Here is a 26567-nt window from a genome sequence, read left to right on the forward strand (position 1 = left end):
TGGTTATCAGTGGAAAGGGAGGAACAGGTAGAACAGAGCCCCTGTCCACTGAAATACAAAGGCACTGCCTGTATCTCTGGCCTTGGCCTGCTCTGCTACAGAACATTGGGCAAACTGAATTCTCCAGTGTGGTGAAAAGGTTGATTTCTGGTGTCCCCCATAGCTGGAAGAGACTGCTCAGAATGGTTTTGTCCAGCTCCCACTCATGGGAGGTCAACATGGTCTGGCTGAATTGGTCAGCCAGCACATTGTCGACACCAGCCACGTGTATAGCCACAAGTCTGATTCAATGGGCTATGCACCAGTCGAAGATCTGGAGGCTCATCAAAGTAATCAACTCAATCCTGGTGTCTCCTGTATCACAAGTCCCAGGTCAAATGTCTATTCCACTCAGAGAATGGTGATCCAGATTGTTCTCAGCTCCATGCATAAAAACCAGAGGCATGACCCCTTGTAGAGGAGGCAAATGAACACACCAGCTCCGGAAATTGTGGGCACCACAAATGCATGACCTGTGCTGTGGCTTTCCAGCTCGTACTGATGAGGTGGCCAAGCAGCGGTTCTGTCGGGGATGGATCCCTGATCTCACCTCCACTGTAGATGTTATCGGAATGGGTTCATGCATGGAGTGGGTGAAAATAACATTGGCAGAGCAGCTGGTATAACCGTTGGTACGGGTGATCGTATTTGATTTGTAGGCATTGGCAGAGCAGCAGGAGACGTGGCTGGTACCAAAATGGGTGGAGCGGTCAGGGTAGAAAGGCATGCTTCATCCCAAGTTGGGGTGCTGGGAAACCTGGCCTGTACGGGCCATTCTCTGTCACGAGGTGCTCGCACAGAGTCAGAGAGGGCAGAAGAGCCCAATGCTCGATTCTGAGCAAAGTCATGCGACTTTTTCAAAGTATTTTTCTTCTTCTTTTTCAATTCTGAAGAAGAAGGACTGGCCTGCTTAGAGACTTTAGCCTTTTTTGTTAGTCTTTTCACCAGTGTAAGCATCAAAAACAGCCCAGCATAGAAGGATCTTGTGTACTCAGTGGAGTACGATGCTGAGGGGATAATGACCCCAACACTGCAGCAGGTTCTTGTGTGGCAAGCAGATTGTATGAGGGCAAGGTTGGCATGTCTGCCATACCATTAGACTCCTCAATTTATTCCAGCGCCTATTTCCAAAGTGCAGCTTTTAGCCTATTGGATCGATTTTTTATCGCTTGCTTAGAGAAGGTTTTACATTGAGGGCAAGCCTCTACCATGTACCCCTCTCTGAGGCAGAACAGGCAGAGAGAGTGCCTGTCAGAAGGTGGCAATTTTGCCATGCAGTGGGGGCACTTTTGAAATGGGGCCCAGAGGGCCATACGCCTGTGAAGGTGAAATAAAAATGCTTCCATTAATGGGAGGGTTCTGATCCAGCAGAAAAATCCTATTGGTGAAAGCGGCGATCTCCATCAATTCAGGCCCTTCCTGCAGTCCCCTATATCCTCCTCAAAAATCTGCTCCAGAGGGTTGGGCGACCCTCTGGAACTTGGAGGAGGTAGTGCTGGGGGATGGAGAAGGGAATTGGCGAAAATCGCTTCCCCTCCTTTTCAGCAGCCAGGCCATTGTGAGTGAAACTCTACTCAGGGAATTCTTCGACTGGTGGAAAAGAAGCTGGATCGAGCACACTATGTTCGTAGTCAAGCATGTCAAAATCCTAAAATTTCATTCAGCAAAAACAACTGTTAAATATGCAAACATTATCTCACACAATAAAATAAAAGCCTAATCCCAAAGATAGGATGAAACCTAGAACATGCCTATTTTCTCCAATACAACAAACCTAAATCACTGGCCTGATTCAGACATAACAAATAAAGTATGCTTTGTTAGACCAGGATTGTTATATCTAAACCAGGCCACTGCAAGCTATAAAATACACTGGGTTTCTGCTGTACAGTGGAGCCATTCCAGGGGTGTAGCAAGATGATTTTCACTGGGTAGGCAGAGACAAAAATTGGGGGGGGGGAATAGTTGGGGCAGCAGTCCCTACGAAAGAGGTTTCTGGAGAAAAAAGTTTTCATAGGTAATGACAAAAGTAAACTCCAATTTTATGCATTTTAATTAGGAACTATGACTTGTGAAGTTTACAAAAAAGGCAAATTATTTAAAATGCAATATTTTCCACGTGATAAACAGTAGTGTTAACTAAGTAACAGTGACTAGGAAATAAATGTATATTGTGCAAATCATCCTACCATAATGATCTGAACGATCAATAAAATCTAAAGCGCCTTGATTTCTCTGCAAATTTGTGGAGGAACTGTTCACTTGGAATTCCTTCAAATATGTTACTTTCAAAAGCCAAGATTACAAAGTTTGCTTTTCTCTGATGAATCATTGAACGCTGTATGGTGTCAGCACATGCGTCAAAGTTGAGAATGAATTTTCACACACAGCTGTAGATGTACCAAAGGTGAGTCCTCTAGCCTACAAAGTGTACATGCGTGGAAAGGCTTCCTTGTATAGGTACAATGTTTTTAGTAACCTCGTGAAGTGTTGGGGTTTTGCAGGATTCTGCCATATCCTTGTACTTCCTCGGTAGATATTTTTGAAGTTCCGCTATTTCTGGAATGTATCTGGAAAGTTCACAGAGTGATATAAGCTTGCTTGGGTCAAAAAAGTTATCTGTGTCTATATTCTTTAGAGGTTGTATGGCAGCTGAAGTGTGCATATTCCTTTCACAAAATTGAGCTGCTATTTCACCTTTCACTGTATCAATTGCACTGAGATATGTGCTCCTAAAAGTCTCATCATCTGTGGAACGGTTCTCGTTCACAGCCTGGGCGATGTTGCCTTCATACATCAGCATATTTTGTAGGCGAGAGCTAGATTTACAAGCCCTCTTTGGCACTGGTCTTATTTCATTTGCATGATCTGATTGGTCTCCTTCATCTATAGACTTCAGTCTTCTTCTTCAAGACTGCTTTGAAAACTGCCATCATTTTGCTGTGATGTAATTTCTTCTGAAACTGCTGCTATGGCATCAAGGGCTTGGGAAACATCCACTGAAAATGACTGCAGAAAGCATTTGCTGGCTGAATCAATTTTAACAGTTTAACAATTTTAATTAAATTTAATTTATAGTTTTAAAAAGGAAGAGCCCACAGGATCATTTCATGTAATCCTGTATTCTGTTGCCACCAGTGCAGGTACAACACATGCAGCAATCTGCCTCTATGGAAAGACTCTGTAAGATGGAATTTGTGAGCAATGCACATTCTGGCTGTCTTCTACTAGGCCTCAACTGCCCCTCAACTGCGAGTTCAGTTTTCCTGGGGGAGCTGCTTCCCAGAAATAACTACCCTGGTCTCCTTTGCCAGGCCAGGAAAGCAGTTAAGAAGTTTCACTTTAGAAATTAATTTAATACCTATAAATACCACTTTTCATAAGGAAATGCTTGAAAGCATGTCACATAGGAACTATACGTCTCTCCGAACTACAGGTGCTAGAATTAACTGTACAAGCACACAATCTCTGGGCCGGCCAGCTAACATGGCTTCTGATGGCTCAACCAGCAAATCTCACACACCCTATTTTGGTAGTACATAAGTTCGCATGGAGCCTTGTGTGGCGCAGAGTGGTAGGCGGCAATATTGCAGTCGAAACTCTCCCCACGACCTGAGTTCGATCCCATCGGAAGTAGGAGTGGACGAAAGTCCCTTACCTGTCGTCGAAGGACGTTCGCGGTGGGGGGGAGGCGCTTCGCTGCTCCCCCCGCGAAGTTCAGGCCGGGGGGGGAGGCTTCCCGCCTCGGCCGGGCCGAAATTCAGGCCGGGGGGGAGGCTTCCCGCCTCGCCCCGGCCGAAATTCAGGCCGGGGAGGAGGCTTCCCGCCTCGCCCGGCCGCGAACGCGAAAGTTTTTTTTTTTAATGCCCCCTGATAGGCTACGTGACGATTCACGTAGCCTATCACGGCTAGATCTGCAAAGTCAGCCGTGATAGGCTACGTCAATCGTCACGTAGTCCATCACGGGTGACTTAAAAAAAAAAAAAGAAGAAGCGCGTACGCTAATGGAGGCCCCCATAGGGAGCCGCCATTATCCGTACGCGCTTTTTTTTTTTAAGTCACCCGTGATAGGCTACGTGACGATTGACGTAGCCTATCACGGCTGACTTTGCAGATCTAGCTGTGATAGGCTACGTGAATCGTCACGTAGCCTATCAGGGGGCGTTTTTTTTTTTTCTTTGATTGCAATGGCGGCAGCGGCAGCCGGCCGAAAGACCGGCTGCCACTCCCGCCCCGCTCGAACACCCGCCGAACCGCCGGCCGGACCCGCCACCGGGAGGGATATTCGGTGAAGGTAAGTCCCATCCCGGGGGGGGCGGGGGGGTTCGGAGGATTTCTCCCCGAAACTTGTTCGGGGGGCCGAACACGTTGGCGCTCGGCCCCCCGAAGTTTCGGGGAGAAATTATCCGCCATCCCTAATCGGAAGCTGGGTCCCAGGTAGCCGGCTCAGGTCGACTCAGCCCTCCATCCTTCCGAGGTGGGTAAAATGAGTACCCAGCTTGCTGGGGGAAAGGTAGTCACGACTGGGGAAGGCAATGGCAAACCACCCCGCTATAGTCTGCCATGAAAACACCAGCGCAAGCGGCGTCCCTCTAGGAGTCAGTAATGACTCGGTGCTTGCACAGAAGGAACCTTTCCTTTCCTAAGACCATTAGCCACTGATAGCCTTTTCCTCCAGAAATTTGTCTAACCCCTTTTTAAAGCCATCCAAATTGGTGGCCATCACTACATACTGTGGTAGCAAATTCTATACTTTAACTATGCACTGTGTGAAGAAGTAATTTCTTTCTTCTGTCATGAATCTCCCACCAATCAGCTTCAGGGTATGACCCCGGGTTCTAGTATTTTGAGAGAGAAAAAAATGTCTATATCTAGTTACCATGAACAAGCATCAGCTAGATTCCTTGACAGTCCATATGGCAGACCACACAAATCTAAAGTAGTATTTTTTTTATGATGGAGGAAGGAAGCTAAGAATCCTGTGCAATATACTCTTTCCTATTACATTACCAATTCTCACAGTTCTGTTTTCATGCCTATGTGCCAAACCAGATGCATAGGAAGCTCCAATATAGACCTACCCAAATCCTAATTTGCTCTGACAAAGGTTTGGTTCACAAATTTTTGAATGAATGTATTACATACCTTGGGTTGTAATCTGAAGCCTTCATGATACCATATCAATTATCTTCATGTATTTCCTTTAAGGTTCAAATGCCAATCAATTGACTAGTCTTGAACTGCCAACGGATTGTTTATTATCTGACCAACCAATAATCAAATACTCTGTGAACTACCTTATGAAGGTAGCAGCATAGTTTTTTTTTAATGCACCATTAATGTAAGAGCATAAGAACAGCCATGCAGGATTAGACCAAGGGTCCATCTAGTCCAGCATTCTGTTCACACAGTGACCAACCAGCTGCCACGGGAAATCCACAAGCATGGAGTCATCAATTCTTTAAATTAGGAATCAATAACTGGTTGCCCCTGGGCCAAATCTGTTGGTTTGTTTTTTAAGTTCCACATGGTCCTTTGAAAGGCCAACCCAGAAACCCAGAACCAAAGGTTGGCGATGGAGGGAACAGCCACTATAGCACTGGACTTGCCAGAAGGCTCTTCTGGAGGACAGAAGAGAGCCTAGTCTTTCACTACCACCCCTTTTCTCTAGCAAAATTAATTACTGTTCAGAGCCTTAAATATTTGGTTAATACTTAATCAGTACTTTTTATTTTTTTGTATTTTTTGACAGGTCAAATGACCAACCCTAATTTCTTCAAAGGCTTATTTTGCCTACATATAGATGTGAACTGTCACCAGCAATCATTATGTACATCTTACATCCTAGAGCTAGATACTGTCAATTTTCTTAGATGATATACACTACTGGAACTCCTGCAGGCATTCATAAGAAACGAAATGTACTGTGAGACAAGTTTTATATCACAGTAGCTTTGATAGTGGAAAAAAATAATTTGCAACTGTTTGCTGACTCGTTAGCAAGAGAAAAAAGTAGTAAAACAAGTTCATATCCTCAGGCACCCTACCCATCTGAGCTATTACTAACATACCTCAATCACTGTCAGGGGAAAAAAGTCACTGTCAGCTAGAAAATGTAACTCAGCGTAATGACTTCTGATGAACTCTTCTAATCCTCCGCTTTACCAATAAAACAGTCACTCTTTCTGTTGTCAGCTAGAATAACTTTCATTGTAACAGAAGGTCCTCAAGAGAATATCTCTAAACATGTCCCAGAACTGCTTGTTTGTACTGTAAGAAACAGAATCCTCAAAAAAACAACCCATTAGGACTATTCCAGATGCTAATAAATCTAAAATATAATCCTGCTTCCATATTTGCCCACCTTTTAAAGAGAAAAACCCTCATATCTCCCACATTTTGGCATTCGTCAGCCTCAAAACAAAACTGTATGATCATTTTTCCAGTAACACATTTTACACCAACTACCTACTCAGAGGTAAGGCATAAATTCAAATAATCAACGTCTCTAGAATGCACAAAACTATCCAGTTTCCTGTAAATTTTAAGGAAAGAAAATAGCGGCAGAACTTGAAAACATATAGTACACAGAAAGTGGCAAAATTCTCTATCATATACATTCAAGAAGTAAAATGTTCTTCCTCTCCTCCAAGATAGTGGGATTTATTTGATCCTAGCAGGAGGAAAAAGGAGGAAAGTAACAGAGCAAAATAAAAACATTGAAGGTGAAATTCTAGTTCCATTCAGTCAATGGGAGCTTAACTATTGGCCTAAAATGGAAGAGATTTCATTATAAATTCATAAAAGAAAGAGAAGCAATTATGGAAGAAATGTTTGTTACACAATAAGAACATAAGCGCAGCCCTGCTGGATTAGACCAAAGGCCTATTGGCCTGGTTTGCACGATCATGGTGGGGGAAATAAGGCACAGTAGTTTATTTCCCCTGCTGCGCATGCCGGTCACATGCTGGGGGGATTTGCATAATTAACATCATCAGTGCAGCTTGCAGCGTTGTCTGAAACCAGCCAGGTTAACAAGCCACCCAGAACCTATAGGCTGTTTTAGGGTTCTGGGTTGGCTTTTTAACCATGGCAACAAGCCATCCTGGCCAGGTTTGCACGGTGAGCCACACATGCCCATAGGAAACCACAAGCAGGACATGAGGGCAATAGCCTTCTCCCACTGTTGTTTCCCCACTATTGGTATTAAGATGCATGTTGCTTCTGATCTTGGAGATGGGAAATAGCCATTGTAACTAGTAGCCATTGATAGCTTTATCATCCATGAATTTGTCTCATTCCTTTTTAAAGCCATCACCACATCCTGTGGAAACTAATTCTATAGTTTAACTATGCACTGTGTGAAGATGTACTTCCTTTTGTTTGTCATGAATTCATTCAACTCTGAATTCTAGTATTATGACAGAGACAAACTTCTTCCAGTCCAGTTCCTCCACACCATGCATACTTTTATACACCTGAATATATCCACTCTTTCTCACTTTTTTTCCTAAGCTAACATCCCCTGCCAAATTTTGTAAGCTTTCCTCACAGCAAAGCTACTCCAGTCCTTGATTCTTATTTTTTTGCCCTTTTCTTTTCCAGCTCTACAATATCCTTTCTGAGGTGTAGCGATCAGAACTGTACACAGTATTCCAAGTGTGGCTGCATTATAGATTTGTATAAAGTCATTATGATATCAGCAGTTTTATTTTCGATTCCTTTCCTAACTATCCCCAACATGGACACAACAGCCACACACCAGGTCAACATCTTCATCATGCTGTCCTCACAAACCCAAGATCCCTTTCATGGTCAGCCCACACCAGTTCAAAACTCATTCAGCATGTGTGTGAAGTTAGGAATTTTTGCCTCAATGTGCATTACTTTATACCAGGTTGAGCAATAAAATGTGTGTGGGACGACTGGTTAACTCAACACCCACCCTTCCATGGGCTGAATAATATCATGGGGACATGTCCATGCCCCCTGATGTCATTTGGTCTCTGGTTACACACCTGGATATCATTTAGTCCTCAGCCAAAGGGCCAGGTCTGTGTGTGTGTCTGTGATCCTCCCAGCATGTCAGCCAGGAACTGGCTTCACTACATGCAGGGCTTCTCCCATTGGGGAAAGCCTGCACGTAGCACAGCCACCCTGACCAATCCACCAGGTGAACTGTCCACCCTTGCACCTTCGCCCCGTCCTTCACAGGGAAGGTGAAAAACGAGCAAAGCCCAGTTGTCTAGTGCTTGCAAGATTTCCTGCAAATGTCAAATAAGTGCTCAACCACCTCAACTGACATTTTCAGCTCCCTTGCTGAAAATGTCAGTTCAGGCACAAGATACCTGCCCTACATCTTCTGCACTGAAGATGTATGCAAAGAATTCTTCAATTTTCTTTGCATTCTCCTTATCTTCCTTTAACTCCATTGTAATTCAACTGCCTCCCCAGACAGTTTGCTGCTTCATGTGTATTAAAAGACTTTGTTACTGCTGGTTTTAATGTGTTTAGTGATATGCACCTCAAAATCCTTTTTATATCCTTTATTTGTCTGCTTGCATTTCTTTTGTATAAGTTGTGCTCCTTTTTGTTCTCCTCCTTTGGGCAAGAGTTCCATTTTATTTTTTTATTTGATTTGTAACCGACAAGCAGTAGCCAAAGTTGCATCCACCGGACCTATGTTAACAATGGCATCCAAGTCAGCACAGATACAATTTCATCTACAAAGCGTCACACAAATTGGTCACAGTGGGCTATTAAACGGTCCAGCTCTACTTGATGGCCAGACTGTACCACTCTAGCCACTCAGAAAAGCTCTGCTGGGCAACTCTGAGCAGATGCAATGGTGGCAGAGAAGTATAATTCCTTTGCCACCCTCCTTGCCACAGAGTAGGCTTTCAAATGAGCTCTAGCCTGTGTTCAATCAGACTTGTTCCGAGTTTTCTGACAACGTAGCTCTAATTGATGTCCCACTTGTTTCATCCCCCTCAGCATGCTGAAAAACCAGGTGGCTCATTTGGTTCCATTCTGGGGGAGAGGATGCACAGGAGTGATCACGTCAACCACCCAGGCCATTTCTCCATTCCAGAGATAAATCAGGGTGTCTACACAATTGCCTGCTGAGGTGACAGGAAAATCCCCAAGTGCCATCGGAAAGCCATCCAGATCCATCAGTCTCCTGGGGCGGACCATCTTAATTGGTCCCCTACCCCACAGAGGCTCTGAGTCCCAGCAAGTCTAAACCCCACCAGGTAGTGAGTGATCTGTCCATGACAACAAAACTATAGAAAGTTCCTCCACTCCCAGATCATCATCATCCCAACCTACACAAAAAACCAGATCTATAGTGTGCCCTGATGAATAAGTGGGGACAGACACTAACTGGGACAGGCCCATGGTTGCCATGGAGGCCATAAAGTCTTGAGACACTCCTGCCAGATGTCTCCCAGCACAACAAGCTGCAGAGACTCCAGCACAAACCCCGAGACCACCTCGGCTAGTTCAGGAAGGAAGACTGTTGAGCAGCAGGGCAGGTGGTACAACCAACAGAATTCCTACTCTGTCCCAAATGCCCACCTTCAGATACACATTTTTGAAACTGGAAGACTGTGGGATGGGGCACCTGGACAGGGGGACAGAATCACAGTAAAAAGGTAAAGGTAAAGGTGTCCCTAACCAGTCGTGTCCGACTCTAGGGTGCAGTGCTCATCCCCGTTTCTAAGCCGAAGAGCCAGCGCTGTCCAAAGATGCTTCCGTGGTCATGTGGCCGGCATGACTGAACACCGAGGTGCACGGAACGCTGTTACCTTTCCCGCTGAGGCGGTACCTATTTATCTACTTGCAATTTCTTGCTTTCTAACTGCTAGGTTGGCAGAAACTGGGACTGAAGACGGGAGCTCACTCCGTCACGTAGCACTCGGGTCTCGAACTGCTGACCTGCCGACCTTCCAGTCTGGAGTTCAGCATCTTAACCACTAAGCCACCGCAGCCCCTAGAATCACAGTAGTCCACTGCAACTCCACCTTCCTGTCCCCAAAGTCTTTTGTGCTGCAAGACAGAGAACCCAGCAAAGCTGGGAGAGATTATTCCCACAGTCTCGTTCAACCAGGTGTCCGTGATATAGGCCAGGTTGGCACACTCATCCAGGATCAAGTCCTGTATGGCTGTGGTTTTCCCATTCACCGACCGGGCATTCAGGAGCAGTACCTTCAACCCAGGGAGACTGTCACCAGGGATACTCAGGCTATCGGACAGCTTGGGAGCAACCAACACCCTTCCTTTACTGAAGGAAGACTTCCCCACCTCCTTATAATAGTTTCTTTCACACTGCTCGTTAACCACACTGGTGACTTCTTGAACTTAGTGCTGCCTTTCTTGACCTGTGGTATACATTCTAGGTGAACTTCTATTGCAAACCCCAAAGCATTCTGGAAAGATTTGATCATTGTAACTTTGAGTTTTAACTTAACTTTTTATCTATCTTCTCATTTTAAAGAAGTTTGCTCTTTTCAAGTTAAAAGTGACTGTATTGGACTTCCTTGGCTATTTTCTACTTATATATAAATTAAATTTGATAGCACTGTGGTTACTGGTCCACTAGATTCAACAACACTTAATATCTCACACTAGTTAAGCATAAGTAAAAACTTTTCATTTTCATCAAGGCTATAACATGTAGACAAGATAGTAGGGTTCTATATTTTAAAAATATAGTTGGGGTTTTTTTTGTTACCTGTATATTTTGTTACCACATTTTTTGTTACCTATATATTCCAAATATATATATTACAGTGGCAGTTATTTCACAAGCCAGTAAGGTAATGCTCAAGATCTTGCAAGGTAGACTCCAGCAATTCATGGAATGAGAATTGCCAGATGTACAAGCTGGGTTTAGAAAAGGCAAAGAAACGAGAGACCAAATTGCCAATATCCGCTGGATAATGGAGAAAGCCAGGGAGTTTCAGAAAAACATCTATTTCTGCTTTATTGACTATTCTAAAGCCTTTGACTGTGTGGATCATGACAAATTGTGGCAAGTTCTTGGTGGTATGGGGACACCAAGTCATCTTGTCTGCCTCCTGAGGAATCTGTATAACGACCAAGTAGCAACGGTAAGAACAGACCACGAAACAACAGACTGGTTAAAGATTGGGAAAGGCGTACGGCAGGGTTGTATACTCTCACCCTACCTATTCAACCTGTACGCAGAACACATCATGCAATGTGCTGGGCTTGATGAAGCCAAGGCTGGAGTTAAAATTGCTGGAAGAAACATTAACGATCTCAGATATGCAGATGATACCACTTTGATGGCTGAAAGTGAGGAGGAGCTGAGGAGGAGGCAGTGACAGACTTTGTCTTTCTAGGTGCAAAGATTACTGCAGACGCTGACTGCAGCCAGGAAATCAGAAGACATTTACTTCTTGGGAGGAGAGCAATGACAAATCTTGATAAAATAGTGAAGAGCAGAGACATCACACTGACAACAAAGGTCCCCATAGTTAAAGCAATGGTATTCCCCATAGTAACCTATGGCTGTGAGAGCTGGCCATAAGGAAGGCTGAGCGAAGGAAGAGAGATGCTTTTGAACTGTGGTGTTGGAGGAAAATTCTGAGAGTGCCTTGGACTGCAAGAAGATCAAACCAGTCCATGCTCCAGGAAATAAAGCCAGACTGCTCACTTGAGGGAATGATATTAAAGGCAAAACTGAAGTACTTTGGCCACATCATGAGAAGACAGGATACCCTGGAGAAGATGCTGATGCTAGGGAAAGTGGAAGGCCAAAGGAAGAGGGGCCGACCAAGGGCAAGATGGATGGATGATATTCTGGAGGTGACGGACTCGACCTTGGGGGAGCTGGGAGTGGCGACAGCCGACAGGAAGCTCTGGCGTGAGCTGGTCCATGAAGTCACGAAGAGTCAGAAGCGACTGAGCGAATAAACAACAACAACTATTCCAAAATCATTCTAATTATTTTAATGCTTGGATACTGTAGAAGCACATTTTGAAGCAGCCTGACCTGTAATTTAAATATTGATATATTTCAGTTTCTAGTCACGAGATCAGACTGGGTAACTATGCTTATAAACTATGCACACTAAAACCATTCACATATTTCTAGTCACCAAAAGCCATCCTCAAAAAATAATCCCAAGAGATTATTATCAGGCAATGTTTAAGAGAACAGAAGTTCCACAGCTGTGGAGTAGCCTTTATGCAAAACATATCCCACTTCCAGTTAAAATGGCAGTGTAGTCGGTCACGTTTTGGCTTGCTCCTGCATCCTCTGCCTCATTATCCTGGTAATTGCCTAATTTTTTAACTATCGCTCACAAGAAATCATTTCCTCCTTATTTGCCAATGATGTGTTGTTTTCTTCTCTTTGGTGGGCCCAGTGGCGGCAACGAAAGTTACAAAGGGAAAAGTAGTGCCAACTCCCCCCCCCGCCCCCCGCTGGGGCACTGAAGGTTCTGCTTGAAGAAGAATCCAAGGGAGATGTTACAGCATTACGACATTATTTAAAGTTATAGCTGGGGATTTAAAGTTGATTAAAGCTTCTGTAGCGGGGCTACAGGAGTCTGTTGACAAAATTACAAGGAGCCTGGATCTTCTGGAAAATAGAGTTTCACAGCAGGAAAATAAAAGTGGGACGTATGTGAAACTGCATTGTCTGTTTTGGAGAAATGTAATCTTATTTGGAAGCCTAAGGTTAATGAGCTAGAAAGTCAATCCTGTCATCATAATGTACATGTCAGTGGGATATATGAAAGGGCTGCTCAGTCAGCCAACCACTTTTATGGAGTACTTTTTGCATGAGTTACTGGATCTGCCCAAGGACTATCAGACTGTGCCTGTTTGATGGCACACCAAATCATAGTCCCTGTCTCCCATATTGAAGAAAGACCTCATTGTGAAGTTTAAGGTCTCTGTCAAAGGGGGGCCATGAAGTCATAGGGCTGAGCTGGTGTCCTAAGTCGGAGCTCTGTCTCATCTAAAAATACAACCTTGGCAAATGAACTTAAACAGTGGCGAAAACTGACCTGTAATAACAGGAGGATCTGGGAGATGCAGTTGAGCACAGCATCAAACAAAGAGCCAGCTTAGCTCCTTTTTTGACCTTAAAAACAAGACAACTAAACGGTGCCTAGACGAGGATGGTGAAAGCCTGTCAATAGGGAAAAGTGCACCAAAAACTCCAAGACTGGCAGCAGATCCAATGGCTTATATAGCTTACCAGCTAAATCAACTGTGGCAACTTTGGGCACTGGCTATCAAACCACTAAAAGAAAAAGTGGATGAGTTAGGAACCAAGCTCACAGAAATCTCACTGACAGTGAGCAAGGCCTTAGATCTGGGGATCAAACATAGAAAGACACTGACAAGCTTGGCCTGATCTAATGCAGACTTACAGGAGAGACTCAATTCCCTGCAAAACAGAAGCTGCAGGCCTAATATCCGCATCAGAGGCCTGAGAAAGAACATGAACGAAATAATGATAGAATTCCTCAGAAAATGGATCAACATGACCTTTCCTGAGATCAAATTGACTCATTTTGCCTTATTTGCTAAGCCACCATCAGGAGCTAGGCCTCGTGATATAACAGCTCAACTATCCAAGGACTCTAAAAAAATGCCATTTTGGAAATAGCTCGAACCTGAGGAAAACTGGGGCATGATGGAGGCCAGATATATATCTTCCAGGATCTCAATCCAGAGACCCTGCAGAAACGGAGGGCTCTGCAGCACTACACTGAACAACTCTGGAAAGCAGGAATCAATTATAAATGGGGACACCCAGTAAAAATAAGAGTGCAAAAAGAAGAGAAAACATACATCGCATCAACCAAGAAAGAAGCAGACTGCCTCGTGATCACCTTTGATTTAGGGCCTGAAAACCACCACCCAGACAATGAAGAAGATGAAGCAATCCTTACCCCAAAGGAGTCTGAATGGGAGCAGGCAAAAACAATGCGGGGGGGGGGGGGCAGGTTGCTAGAAACTCACCCTCTTAAGAAAACTGCCTCAACAGTAAAATATCAGGGAACTGATAAAGAGATGGTCTGAATAACTGACTGATCTGATGAACTGGGACTTTGTTCTTCCAGACTGATAAACAAACATTGTAATTAACACTACTTAAGTTAACAGTAAGATAAATCAGACCAGTTGTTTGCTGATATCTTGAAGATTTTACAATGATGAGGGGTGCACTTGGGAATCGCTCATTACCCCCCTGCCCCCCAGTGAGCTAAGCCCCTACCGAAGTCCTGGGAAGGATTCCCAAGACACGGGACCTCCCTTTTGGGAGATATCAGGTGATGAGAAAGGGGCTCTTAGTTCATGTTAAGTTGCTTGTTTTTAATGTTCTTGTTGTAAAAGAGGTTAAAGTGAGATACACACAGATGTCTATTACTAACAGACTGGATAATACTCTCTTCATTAAACTTAAATATCTAACCTAAAGATAATATCCTTTAATGTAAAGAGTCTGGGGATGCCTCAGAAACAAAGCACTGACCAAAACTTGTACCAAAAAGAGCAACCAGACATCATAATGTTACAAGAAACTCATAAAAAACCCCAAGAAAAACAAAGATACTGAACTACCCAGGTTTGGGTGAGCTGAATACAGCCTCTGGCTCTTCAAAAGCCCGTGGGGCTCTCATTGGATTTGCAAATATTATCAATTTCACATTACTGGACACCCTGTATGATCCTAAAGGCGGGTATGTTTTTGTTAAAGGGTCCATTGGCAGAGAGAAATTGACATTTGGAGCAATATATAGTTCCAATTACAGCCCCCTGCAATTTTTACAAAGCACACTACAAGTCTTAGACTGCTTCAAAGAAGGGGGGAGGGGTGATTCTAGGCTGTGACTTGAAAATGGTGGTAAATGAAACTTGGAAAGGAGTAAGGAAGCACACATGAAACCAAATAGGGAAACAGTGGTCCCCCAAATCTATTAAGGCTGAAATTAACAACATTACAATTTCAGACCATGCTCACATTTCAAGCATAATTAAAATTGGCCAACCTCAACCTAAATCAGATGCATGGAAACTAAACCCACTCTTGCTAGTGAGACAAGAAACAAGACAAGCACTGGAATTAAAACATTGTTTTGAAGACAATGAATCAATTACTACATTATGGGATGCAATGAAATTGGTGATGAGAGGACACTGCATTAATGAATTGAGTATAATGAAAAAGAACAGTGACTGGAACACCACCACCACCACCCCACACACACATGCATGATTACAGGAAATAAAAACGCTAGAGACAAGACACAAACAACCTGGATGATGCTGCATACTTCAGACCTTAACAAGGAAAAGAAATGAAATGAAGTTATTGGATATAGGTAAAATAACAATGAATTTACAGTTTAACAATCAAAAATATAATGAATTCGGAAATAAAAATTCAAAACTACTGACGATTACATAAGGAAGAAACAAACACAGAACAAATGATAAAAAATGAAAAAGGTGAAGAAGAATATAATATATCTAAACTAAGTGAAATTTTCTAAACCTTAAAAAAAATATTCTACCACCTCACCAAATATAGGCCAAATTCAACAATATTTACAAATGAGACAATTTAAGAAATTCAGTGCAGAACACTGAACACCAGATGATATTAAATCAGAAAACATCTGAAGCACTACATGAAACAATAAAAATCTTTAAAAAAAAAACCCAAACAAACAAAGCCCCAGGGACTGATAGATATAATAGGGATTTCTACAAGGTATTTGAAAAGCAATTAACTCCACACATGCTATCTGTATTTAACCACATTTTAGAGAATAATCCCATCCCCAGCTCCTGGCAAATATTAAAAATAGCTTTAATTTCAAAACCTGGGAAAGATCTAAATGACCAGATTCTTACTGCTCAGTTACACTGCTTAATCAGGAGTATGACATTTTCACGAGCATTCTGACCAAAAGATTAAATAATTTGGCCCCGAACTACCTTCATAGAGACCAACTGAGCTTTATTAAAAACAGGTAAATTGCTGACCCTATAAGAGGGCTGCTCAATATTATTTATCAAATATGTACCAAAAACAAAACATCTCCTTGCATAATCACCTCTCTAGACGCTGCAAAGCATTCGACAAATTGGAATGGCCCTTCATATTTGAGGTTTGTGAAGGGATGGAAATGGGCACAAATTTTATAAATGTCATTAGAAGACTGTATGCCTTCAACTGGGAAATTATCAGGACAAATGATTATGATTCACAGCCTCTAAACATTCAGAGCAGAAGAAAATAGGGATGTCCCCTCTCCCCTCTATTATTTGCTATTGCTATGGAACCGCTAACACTCAGACAGGTCTGCTATTTTAAAGAATTCAGATACAGAGGGGAAAAACATATTGTATGTCTGTATGTTGATGATATTGCTTTGACATTTGACAAACTCAAACTCAGCTAACTAGAGCTTTGTAAATTATAGAAGGTTATGGGGTTCATGCAGGTTTACAAACCAATTATCACAAATCAAGCATTCTTGGTCTTAATATGACACAGGAAGAAAAAAATTAAACTGCATAAGACTTGTAATAGTACTATTTCTCCTAGTATTAAATACTTAGGTATTCATATTCCAGACCAATTGAAAAAAAAACTTGTTAAGCTGAGTTACAAACCTTTTTTCAGGCAAATAGGGAATCCATTCTGTAAATGGACAAAGCTTATCCTGATCTGGCTAGGCAGAATTGCATCAGTAAAGATGTCAGCCTTGCCAAACCTTAACTATCTGTTTTAGACCCTCCCAATACATCTGTCAGAACATTATTTAAATAAATGGCAGAGACTATTTACAAAATTTGTGCATGGCAACAAGAAGTCCAAACTTGTCAACAATGTCTTATTTCAACAAACCAAAAAAGGAGGCTTGGGAATGCCAAACAGAGATCTATTCTGCAGCATACCACCTTAGACAACTGATACAAATTTTGGATAATCATTCAAACATATGGATAGACATGGAAATTGGAAGGAAATCAAGGGTAGAAATTAAGGGTTTAATTTATAGGAAAACACTTATAAAAAACATAAGTGAATTACATAATCCCTTTTTAAAGTGTACTTTGTTAATACGTCATAATTGGAGGTCAAATCTCATGCCAGATCCATCTCCAATCATTCCCTTTTTATTTCACCCGCTGTTTTTAATTAGGATAAATTTAATCAATTTCAGCACTGGGAGGACCATGACCTTTACGGATTGATGGATTTGTTCATTAGACTTACTCCCAAAACTGGGGAACAGTTGAAATCTCCATTAAAAAATACAAAATTTAATTGGATACAAATATATCGAATTACATATTTTTCCAGTATACCATCTGTAAAGGCACAAATAGTACACTCTAAAACACAATTTGAAAACCTTATAATACAAAATACAATAGACACAAAAGCTTTGACCTCAACTATATATAGATTATTATTGGATATACAATTTCCTACAATGGATGGAATTATTCAGGTATGGGAAAATGACCTAGTAACAACTACTGACTCACTGGAAAGACCCTGATGCTGGGAAAGATTGAAGGCAACAGGAGAAGGGGACGGCAGAGGATGAGATGGCTAGATAGCATCACCGATGCAATGAATATGAACTTGAGCACACTCCAGGAGATTGCGGAGGACAGGAAGACCTAGCATGCTATGGTCCATGGGGTCATGAAGAGTCGGACACAACTTAACGACTGAACAACAACAACAAACAACTACTGACAAAGCGAAATAAGTTAAATTGTATGAGCAAGCCCCAATGAAATCCACCTCTGCAAAAATTAAAGAAAATACGATTAAGATATTTCATAGGTGGTATCTCACTCCTAGGAAATTCTGTTAATTTTACAAAAATACTTCACCGAAGTGCTGAAGGAAGTATAATGAAACAGACATGATTTTTCACATGTGGTGGTCATGTGTAAAAATCAATCAGTTTTGGCAAAAGGTGTTTAAGGAGGCTGCTTTAATAACAGATCAAGTGATCCACATCTTCCCGATGGTGAGTTTATTCTCATTATATGACAATGAAAACATACAATTAAAAAACGATTTTAACTGTTTATAATTCTTCTGACATTCTTTAGGGTAGCAGCAAGGATGGAAATAGCGAGGTGTTGGAAAAGCACTCACGGTTCATCTTTTCAGCGATGCAGACTCAGATTATGGTCAATAGCTTTAATGGAAAAGTTAACTAACACACAAAGGGCATACAGAACAGTGCAAGAAGGGGCAACTTCATCAAGACTTGGTGGGATTTTATAAACTTTATCATACAGCACAAAGAGGTAAATCAACCACCACAGTCACATGGTCTTTTATGGAAATATTTATTGGGTTAACAGGGTATAAATTGATAAAGATAGGAGATCAGACAAGCAACAGAATTGTATGTAACAAGGATCAAGACAAAGATGAATGGATATTCTTATTGATATCTCACATTGTTAAGTTATTTAATTTGAAAATTAAATTTTCAAATTTAATTTAGTTAGTAAGTTAGTAAATTTAATAAGTTAAATTTGAAAAACCATTTTTTTTAAAAAAAAGGTTTTCTGTCAAAGAGTTTATTTTAAGAGCTCTGACAAACAAGGGAGAGGGACTGATTTGAGAAGGTGATAAGAGGCATATCATGAAGTTCCAAGATTATACAAAAGATATATATTAAAAAAAAATCCTATGTGCTTTCACTAAATCTCAAGAATTGGCCTGTGACAGGAATCTTCAGTGTTTTACTCGTTTTCCTGCTGTCTTCGGCTTAAGAATGGAATCTGGTCTGAAAACATTCAAAAATTATTTTTCTGGTGGTGTTTTTTTTCTTTTTTTTATGGACCCTTTGGACCATTTTTAATTTTTTGTGGTATTCCTTTTGTTCCTATTGGGTGATAGGATGTGGTCAGTTGGATGTTTTTGGATTCTTCTTTTTGTTTCCATGTTCTTTTCTTAATGTAAAGCCTATCAATCAACCTATCTGTCCATATTGTTGTTATAAGTATAATTAATTGCAGCTTTAGATATTTTAACAATGAAACTATTTGTATATGGGCTATTTTGCGGAGATGGAATGCTTTAGAAATAGAAGAGAACAAACAGTGGGTTATCTTCAAATTTATATAGTCTATGTATTTCATATGTGTGAGACTTTTGCATGGCTCTGCAAATATGAGATGGTGGGTGTTAATAAGGATTTTAGATTTGTAATTGGTTTGGTTGTATTTTTCTTTTGACTGTTTCTATGTCTTTGATTACTATTACTTAGAATGATAGGGGCCTGGGTACCCCAAACGAACAGTTAAGAAGCTCAAAACAGATGTCGTTCTGTTACAGGAAACCCATCTTTTGGTGGAAGATAAAGACAGACTTTGCAAGTATTGGGTAGGAGAAGTTTATGCTAGTGGTAATTCTAAGAAAGCTAAAGGAGTGATCATACTTATACATAAAAAGGACCAATATCAGTGCTACAAGCAATTATTGATCCAGAGGGATGTTTTCTTATTTTGGTGGTTTAATATACAAATAAGGTAGTTGCTATGGTTAATGTTTATGGCCCTAATTTGGATTCATCTACTACGTCTCATGAGTGTCTTAGTTACTTACCTACTATTACTTATGATTATTTGATCATTGGTGGGGATTATTCTGGACCCAGTTTTGGACAGAAGTAATCTGCCTCACAAGTTTCAATCTGCAGTCCATTCAATACTGAAAGCTATATGTCTGAGTTAGATTTGATTTAACTCAACATATGCAACATGACATATGTTGCATCCTATAGGACAGGATTATACTTTTTCAGCTGTGCATCAAAACTGTTTTAGGTTAGATTATTTCTTGGTCTCTTCTCCACTATTTCCGTGTGTGAGAGCATATGATATTGATACAATTGCTATTTCAGATCATGTTCCAGTCCATTTAGGAATCAAATTGCCCTAATCTGTTAAGTCTTCTGGCACTTTATCATAAGACTTGACCCATTTCTTTATATGATGCCTATATATCGGTTATCCCTAAACCTGGCAAACACCATACCAACTGTACAAACGTACATACCAACTGTACAAATTATAGAGCGATTTCTTTAATTAATATGGATGCTAAAATATTAATAGCAATTTTAACTAACAGACTTCAGTGAGTGATACATACATTAGTTTATCCGGACGAAGTGGGATCTATTCGCTAGAGGCAGGAAGCAGATAATTTAAGGCTTGCAGTAAATCTGATTGCTTTGAATTCTAAAAGAACAGATTTGGTAGTGATTATTTCACTTGATGCTGAGAAAGTATGACAAATTATATTGGGATTTTATGTTTACGATCTTTGAAAAACTTGGAATTCCACAGGAATTTAATACATTTATTAGTATTTTATATCTCTCTCCTGTGTCAAGAGTGTTGACAAATGGAATTCTTTCAATTTTTTTTGGTTGGAGCAGGTTACCAGGCACAGCTGTCCCCTGTCTCCCTTGATATTTGATTTGTGTTTGGAACCCTTGGCATGTGCAATTAGGCAGAATAGAGGTATTTTTGTCTTTGTACACGAGCAGTTTAAATATAAAACTGCTTTATATGCAGATGATTTATTGTTATTTATCAGTAGGTTGGAGTCTTCTATACTGAAATTAATAAGATTGATACTTTTGGTACACTTTTGCATTATTCCATTAATTGGACAAAATCTGAATTAATGCCTGTAGGTAGTTTCAAGTTACCCAAAGTAGTTACTACTTGGCAATTTTGTTGGTACCCAGAAGTGCTAAAGTATCTTGGTATATTGGTGCCGAGAGATATTTTGCAAATGGTCATATTGAATATAAGCGCATTACTGGTAGAAAGATCTCTCAACTTGGAAAGATGGGCATCACTTGATTTAAGCATTTGGGATAATGTTAATCAACTTAAGATCATAGAATCATAGAAGCACAGAATAGTAGGGTTGGACATATTAGATGAACATATTTTCAAACTATGTTCAAAAACTTCATGTAGTATTTTGGACATTTATTGGGCAGGTGTCTCCTCCCCATTTTTCATTGAAGAAGATGAAATTGTCAATTAAAGAGGGAGGATTTATATCATAAACTTATTTGTTAACCCATGCTACCGACTGGAAAACAACTTTTTCCTTTAATACTCCTCCATGAGCTGTTTTGGAGTCAAATTATTCGATACCCTTTTCTGGCTGGATGGCATTAGGCTTTAGGTATATTAAAAAGAAAGGAATGGCTTCACCAACAATCTTAGCAGCAAGAGAGATTTGGAATGCAATGGCTCACCAGATGCAGTTTGATCCATATTCTCATGTTAAACCAACCTTATGGCAGAATCCAGTTTGGAATAGAGAGATAACCTTTTTTGTGGAGGAGTTGGGCTGAAAATTGAATTTATACTTTAGATCTGCTAATAGGTTTATACAATGAATTCCTACCATTTTCAGTATTGTGGATTAGATATCATTCATCATATAGTACTAGTTGGCAGCATATTCAGCTTCAGCATTTGTAGGAGTCTATTATATACAGCCCATCAGTGATGACTGCTTAAGCCCCACCTGCACTGTTGGAGGAATTAATTGGTTCCTTACAGAAAACTAAGCCCACACTAGCACTGTAATAGGGATTAACAGGTGGACAGCAAAAGTGGATACGGAGAGCCTTTACAGTTGCAAAGAGACTTCTACTTCAAACTTGGAAGGAAAAACATCCATGACCTATCACTCAATGGCCTGAAGTTCTTACTGCTCTTGCTACTTTTGAGCATATCTCCTACAACTGTCAAAGTCATATGGATGCTTATTTAAATATATGGACTGCTTGTATTAATGTATATATTTGAAATGGAAATGCTAATCTTTTTTCTCCCCCTCCTTGTGTTTTCTTTTTCTTTTCTTTTTTCCTATTGGTAATGATTAATGTAAAGTGATATGTTTCATGATATGAATTCCCCCCTCCCCCTTGGGGTTTTGTTTGTTTGTTTGCGGTTGTTACTATTGTGTTGCAAATAAAAAGATTATAAAAAATGCAAAGCATACCTACTTTTGCACAATCTGTGATTTCTGTCACTGAGATAGTTTTAGGTAGCTATCATAAGATATTTGGGTTAACAACAACAGGAATTTATATTTAATCTCTGCTACAATCCAGAACCCAGTCAGTCCCTCTCAAGAAAGGGGATTTGAAAGTGTGTGTGTGTGTGCGCGCGCGCACGCACACGCACTTAGAACTACAACCCTGCATTTCAATTCTGTACAGGTTGACTCCGAAGTTAAGGCTGCAATCCTATATACACTTACCTGGGAATAAGTCCCATTAAAGTCAATGGGGCTATCCTTTCAGTACACACATACAGAATTTATTTCAATAGGATTTACTGACAGGTAGATTTGTCCTGTAGTCTTAACCCTAACCTTAACATATACTATAGAAGAAGAAAAGCTGGATTTAAAGTAGATGTCTGACTGATCCTGTTATATATATATGAGAGAAATAGTCTCAGTGACCAGAGTAAAACATACTCCCGGGGAGATACACATAGGAAAAATACTCTAGAATTCCTCCATTTAATTACAGTTTTTAATTCAATGTAGAAGTTGCTTATACTATCAACACAATATATATATATATCACTTTGAAGCTTTAAAAGTTGGAATATCTGAAAGAAAACATTTATTTCTATTAGCTAACCAAAAATGCAGTACTAATTTACCTTGAGAAGTCTGAAAACAAGCAGTATTGAACTTGTTCATTTTGAATAATGAACCTGTAATTAGCATATTAAAAATTCATGAACAGATCATTTGTCTCAGACTGTAAAAGTTTGAGGGCACAATCCTATCAAGATAGGTGGCTGCCTCCGAACTCAGAGGCAACCGCCTATCCTAAGCAAGGCAGGAGAAGCACGGAGGGGATCGTGCCCTCCGCGCTTCCCCTGCCCTGCTTTTTTGGCCAGACAGACGATTGCGACTGTCTAGCCACAGAAGCACGGAGCGGGAAAGGAGGCTGCTGTACAACACATTAGATATGTTGTACATACAGCTACGCCCTCCCCACCCCAGAATGCCCCCAGCCACGCCCCTTTTTGGCCCCTCCGTCCTCATCTTGTGAGCGCGGACAATGGGGCTGTTCTGCGCTGCTTCCAAGGGGGGGGAGGTCGGTTCCCAGAAAACAGAATATCCTATGGCCGTCTAGCCACTGTCTAGCAGCCATAGGATTGCTCCCTCCATGACTTTATTAATCTGAAAATACATTATTTTTGTACAGATTACCATAAAGATTCTAAACATGAAAAGGTAGTTAACCTAAGGATGCTGATCTTATGCCAGAAAAGAAAAACACTGAAGATCCAAAAATCTGCTGTATACGCACATAAGTACTTATGATACAGTACACCAGTTCCTGTGTATGTGTACACAATAAACTATGAGGTTATTACAGCAATGCAAATAGAATTCAGCTGTTGCATTATGAACCATTTTATAAGCTCTTTTTAAAACAATTAAAACGAAGTCACTACCTTCTTAGTACAATGCACCACCTATTATAACTCTGATAACGTTGGCCTTGTCAAAGGAAAGAGACTCAAAGGGCAGTAATGATATTTACACCTTGATCAGATGCATGTCTGCTTGGAAGTAAGCCTCACTGAATTCAATGAGACTTGCTGCCAGGTACATGTGCATATGATTGCAGCCTTAGGAATCAACCCCAAACTGCTTATTCAACCAAATGGAGATTTTAAAAAAAGGTAACAGGGGTATAGATTGTCACTGTTATAAGTACACAAAGATGGTGGAAAGAAAATAAAGGCATATGCACACATATGGGCTCTGCAACTGCACAAAGTCTTGATTTAGGAAGCTTCTATAGCTGAGGATCGTTTCAGTGGGAACCCTCCCCTACTGTGTATGTCCTAACAGGTTCCCACCCAATCCCTCAGTTCCTTGAGACCACCTAATGTGTTCTCAGATTTGAAGGTAAGTATCACGCCTTAGTACCAACATCCATAATGACACCGAAGTGGGAAAGGTGGGTGGGTTGTGTGAATGCACAGATGACCACTTGAAGAACTACAGTTACAGGTAAGCAACCTGCCTTTCTTCTTTGTAGTCTCGTGCATCACACATAAGGTCAATTAACAAGCTGACTTACTGGAGATGGGCCAGTGTCTTAATGCAAGATTGAGGACAGTACCATCCGCCCAAACTTGCAGTCCGCTCTCGCCCAGACATCCAACTTATAGTGTCATACAAACGTAGATGGCTTCGCCCAGGTCAAGGCTTTATGTAAGTCTGGTAAAGTCACCCCTCTCTTGAATGCCATAGAAGCAGGCACTCCATGTGTCAAGTAAGCTTTTACTGTAGTTGACAGCTCCATATCAGCCACCTCGTATGCAAGCCAGATGGTCTGGACAACCCACAGAGCAAGACTTTGTGACGAAACAGGGAGACCTTTTTTCTTCCATAGCAAAGGAACAGTCTGTGCGATTTGCAGAACGACTCAGTCCATGACTTACAGAAAAGCAATCCATGCCAAACAACAAGGAAATCAAGGTCCTCTCAGTGGCAAGTAGGAGACGGAAAAAACACTGGCAAAAATATGTCTTGGTTTACATGAAATTCCAATACTACCTGCAGAAGAAAAGTAATGTCTGCCTATAGAACCACCTTGTCTCTATGAAAAATCAAGGGAGTCAATCCTTAATGCACAAGATTCACTTGATCTTCTTGCTGATGAAACAGCCATGAGAAAAACCACCTTCCAGGAGAGGAGACATATCAATAGAGGCAAAAAGTTCAAACAGTTTCAACGTCAAGGCATGCAATACAACAGGTAAACTCTACTGAGGCACAGGTGCTTTCACTGGTGGAACAATATTCCATAGTCTCCTCAAACTGCCGAACCAATGGCTGGTAAAGTAGTCACTGAATCCTCCAAGTCGTCAGTTTGAGAGTTCTCACGTCTGGATGCCTCGCCTCTCCCCAATCCTGAGACAACAAGGCCAGGTATCAACAGTAGGCACCAGTACCTGCCCCTAGTCTGAGTCAAGAGAGGCAAGCCATGCCTGTCTCAGCCACCACGGCGCAATCGGCAAGCCTTTTGTTGCGGTGACTTTTGTGAGCAACAGGAATGGTGGAAACAGGTAAAACTGGCCACCAGTCCACAGAAGAAGAAAGGCATCTCTGAGCAAAGATTTGCCCACCCCTCCTTTGATGCAAAAACTCTTGCATACTGTGTTCTCTGATGTTACAAACAAATCTATTGTAGGAGCACCCTAGATCTTGAACGGGCAACGAAGCACTTTGGGTGCTTCATTGTCAGATGACTGGTAGGACCTGCTCAATGAGTCAGCCAGCACATTTTCCTTCTCCATGATGTGTATGGCTGATATATGCATTCTCCTGTGAATGGCCCAATAAAAAATTCTGAGAGTCAAGAAGATTAGAGCTGGTGCACAAGTAGCACCTTGTTTATTTTATGTTGTTGTCCAATGCAATCTGTACATGGTATCCCCTCATGTTTGGTTCAAATGTCTTCAGTGCTTTCCATACTGCTAGCAATTCTAGACAGTTTATATGCAGTATTCTTTCAGGTTCAGGCCACTGCCCTCGAACCCAGAAGGTACAGCAGTGCAATCCCCATCCGAGGAGAGAGGCATCAGTTGTGAGGACATGGGAAGGCGGTGTAGGAAGGAAAGGCATCCCTTGATGAAGATTCTCTTTGTCATCCACCAAGTGAGTGAACATAGGATCTCATCTGGTGTGCAAAGTTGGACCCGATGAGCATTTTCTGTTTCCCAGAAAATGCGACAAAACAGTTTTGAAGGGGTCACATCCAAAGTCGACGCCATGCAACCACTAAAACCATGTCCACCTTAAGTCCCAGGAGACGCTGGATGGAAAAAGCTCTGACGCTTTGTTGATTAATTATGTCCACAGCAAGGCTGACGATGGCTGATGCCCAGTTCCAAGGGAGAAACACCCTCACAGTTCTCAAGTCTAACACTGTCCCAATGAAAAGGGTCTCTTGGGTTCCAGCTTGGATTTTTCCTCATTGATGCAAAGGCCCAGCAACTCCAGCAGTTCACGAACAACTTCCAACGGCCCCGTTTGGAAGCTCTGACAATTACCCAATCATAGATGTCAACGTGTTGCATTCGGAGGTAGGCACACACCATTGCCATGCATTTTGTGAACGCCAGCCCAAACAGAAGAACCTAGAACTGAAACATCTCTGGACCGATGGTGAAACAGAGGAACTTCTAATGCGAGGGGTGGATTGCAATAGGCCAGCTGAGGAGAAGAGGGGCTAGACACCTTACAGCTGTCCCCTCTTCTGGTTCTTCCCCCAACCTGATGGTTCCTGGCAGCCTTACCTGTCTGCCCTCGGTGGTGCTGCTGCTGAATGCCAGGTCGGCCCAAAATAAAATCTCCCTCATCCATGATTTGATTGTGGATGAGGGGGCTGACGTGGCATGTATTACTG

General features: G+C 41.5%; 1 protein-coding gene across 11 annotated transcripts in view; it reads right to left on the reverse strand.

Moving 5' to 3' along the window:
* Window positions 1–26567, reverse strand: part of WDPCP (WD repeat containing planar cell polarity effector) — a 303153-nt gene that overhangs the window by 263395 nt on the left and 13191 nt on the right. The window contains exon 2 of one of the 11 annotated variants that reach the window (XM_084823169.1): window positions 15345–15369. The exons of the other annotated variants lie outside the window; for them this stretch is intronic. The gene's annotated coding sequence lies outside the window, so the exon portion shown is untranslated. The remainder of the gene's footprint in view (window positions 1–15344; window positions 15370–26567) is intronic. 11 annotated transcript variants of the gene reach the window in all.

Source organism: Heloderma suspectum, chromosome 1 (assembly GCF_057233095.1).
Source record: "Heloderma suspectum isolate Gila_16-S chromosome 1, 16-S_ref, whole genome shotgun sequence".
Classification (NCBI taxonomy): domain Eukaryota; kingdom Metazoa; phylum Chordata; class Lepidosauria; order Squamata; family Helodermatidae; genus Heloderma; species Heloderma suspectum.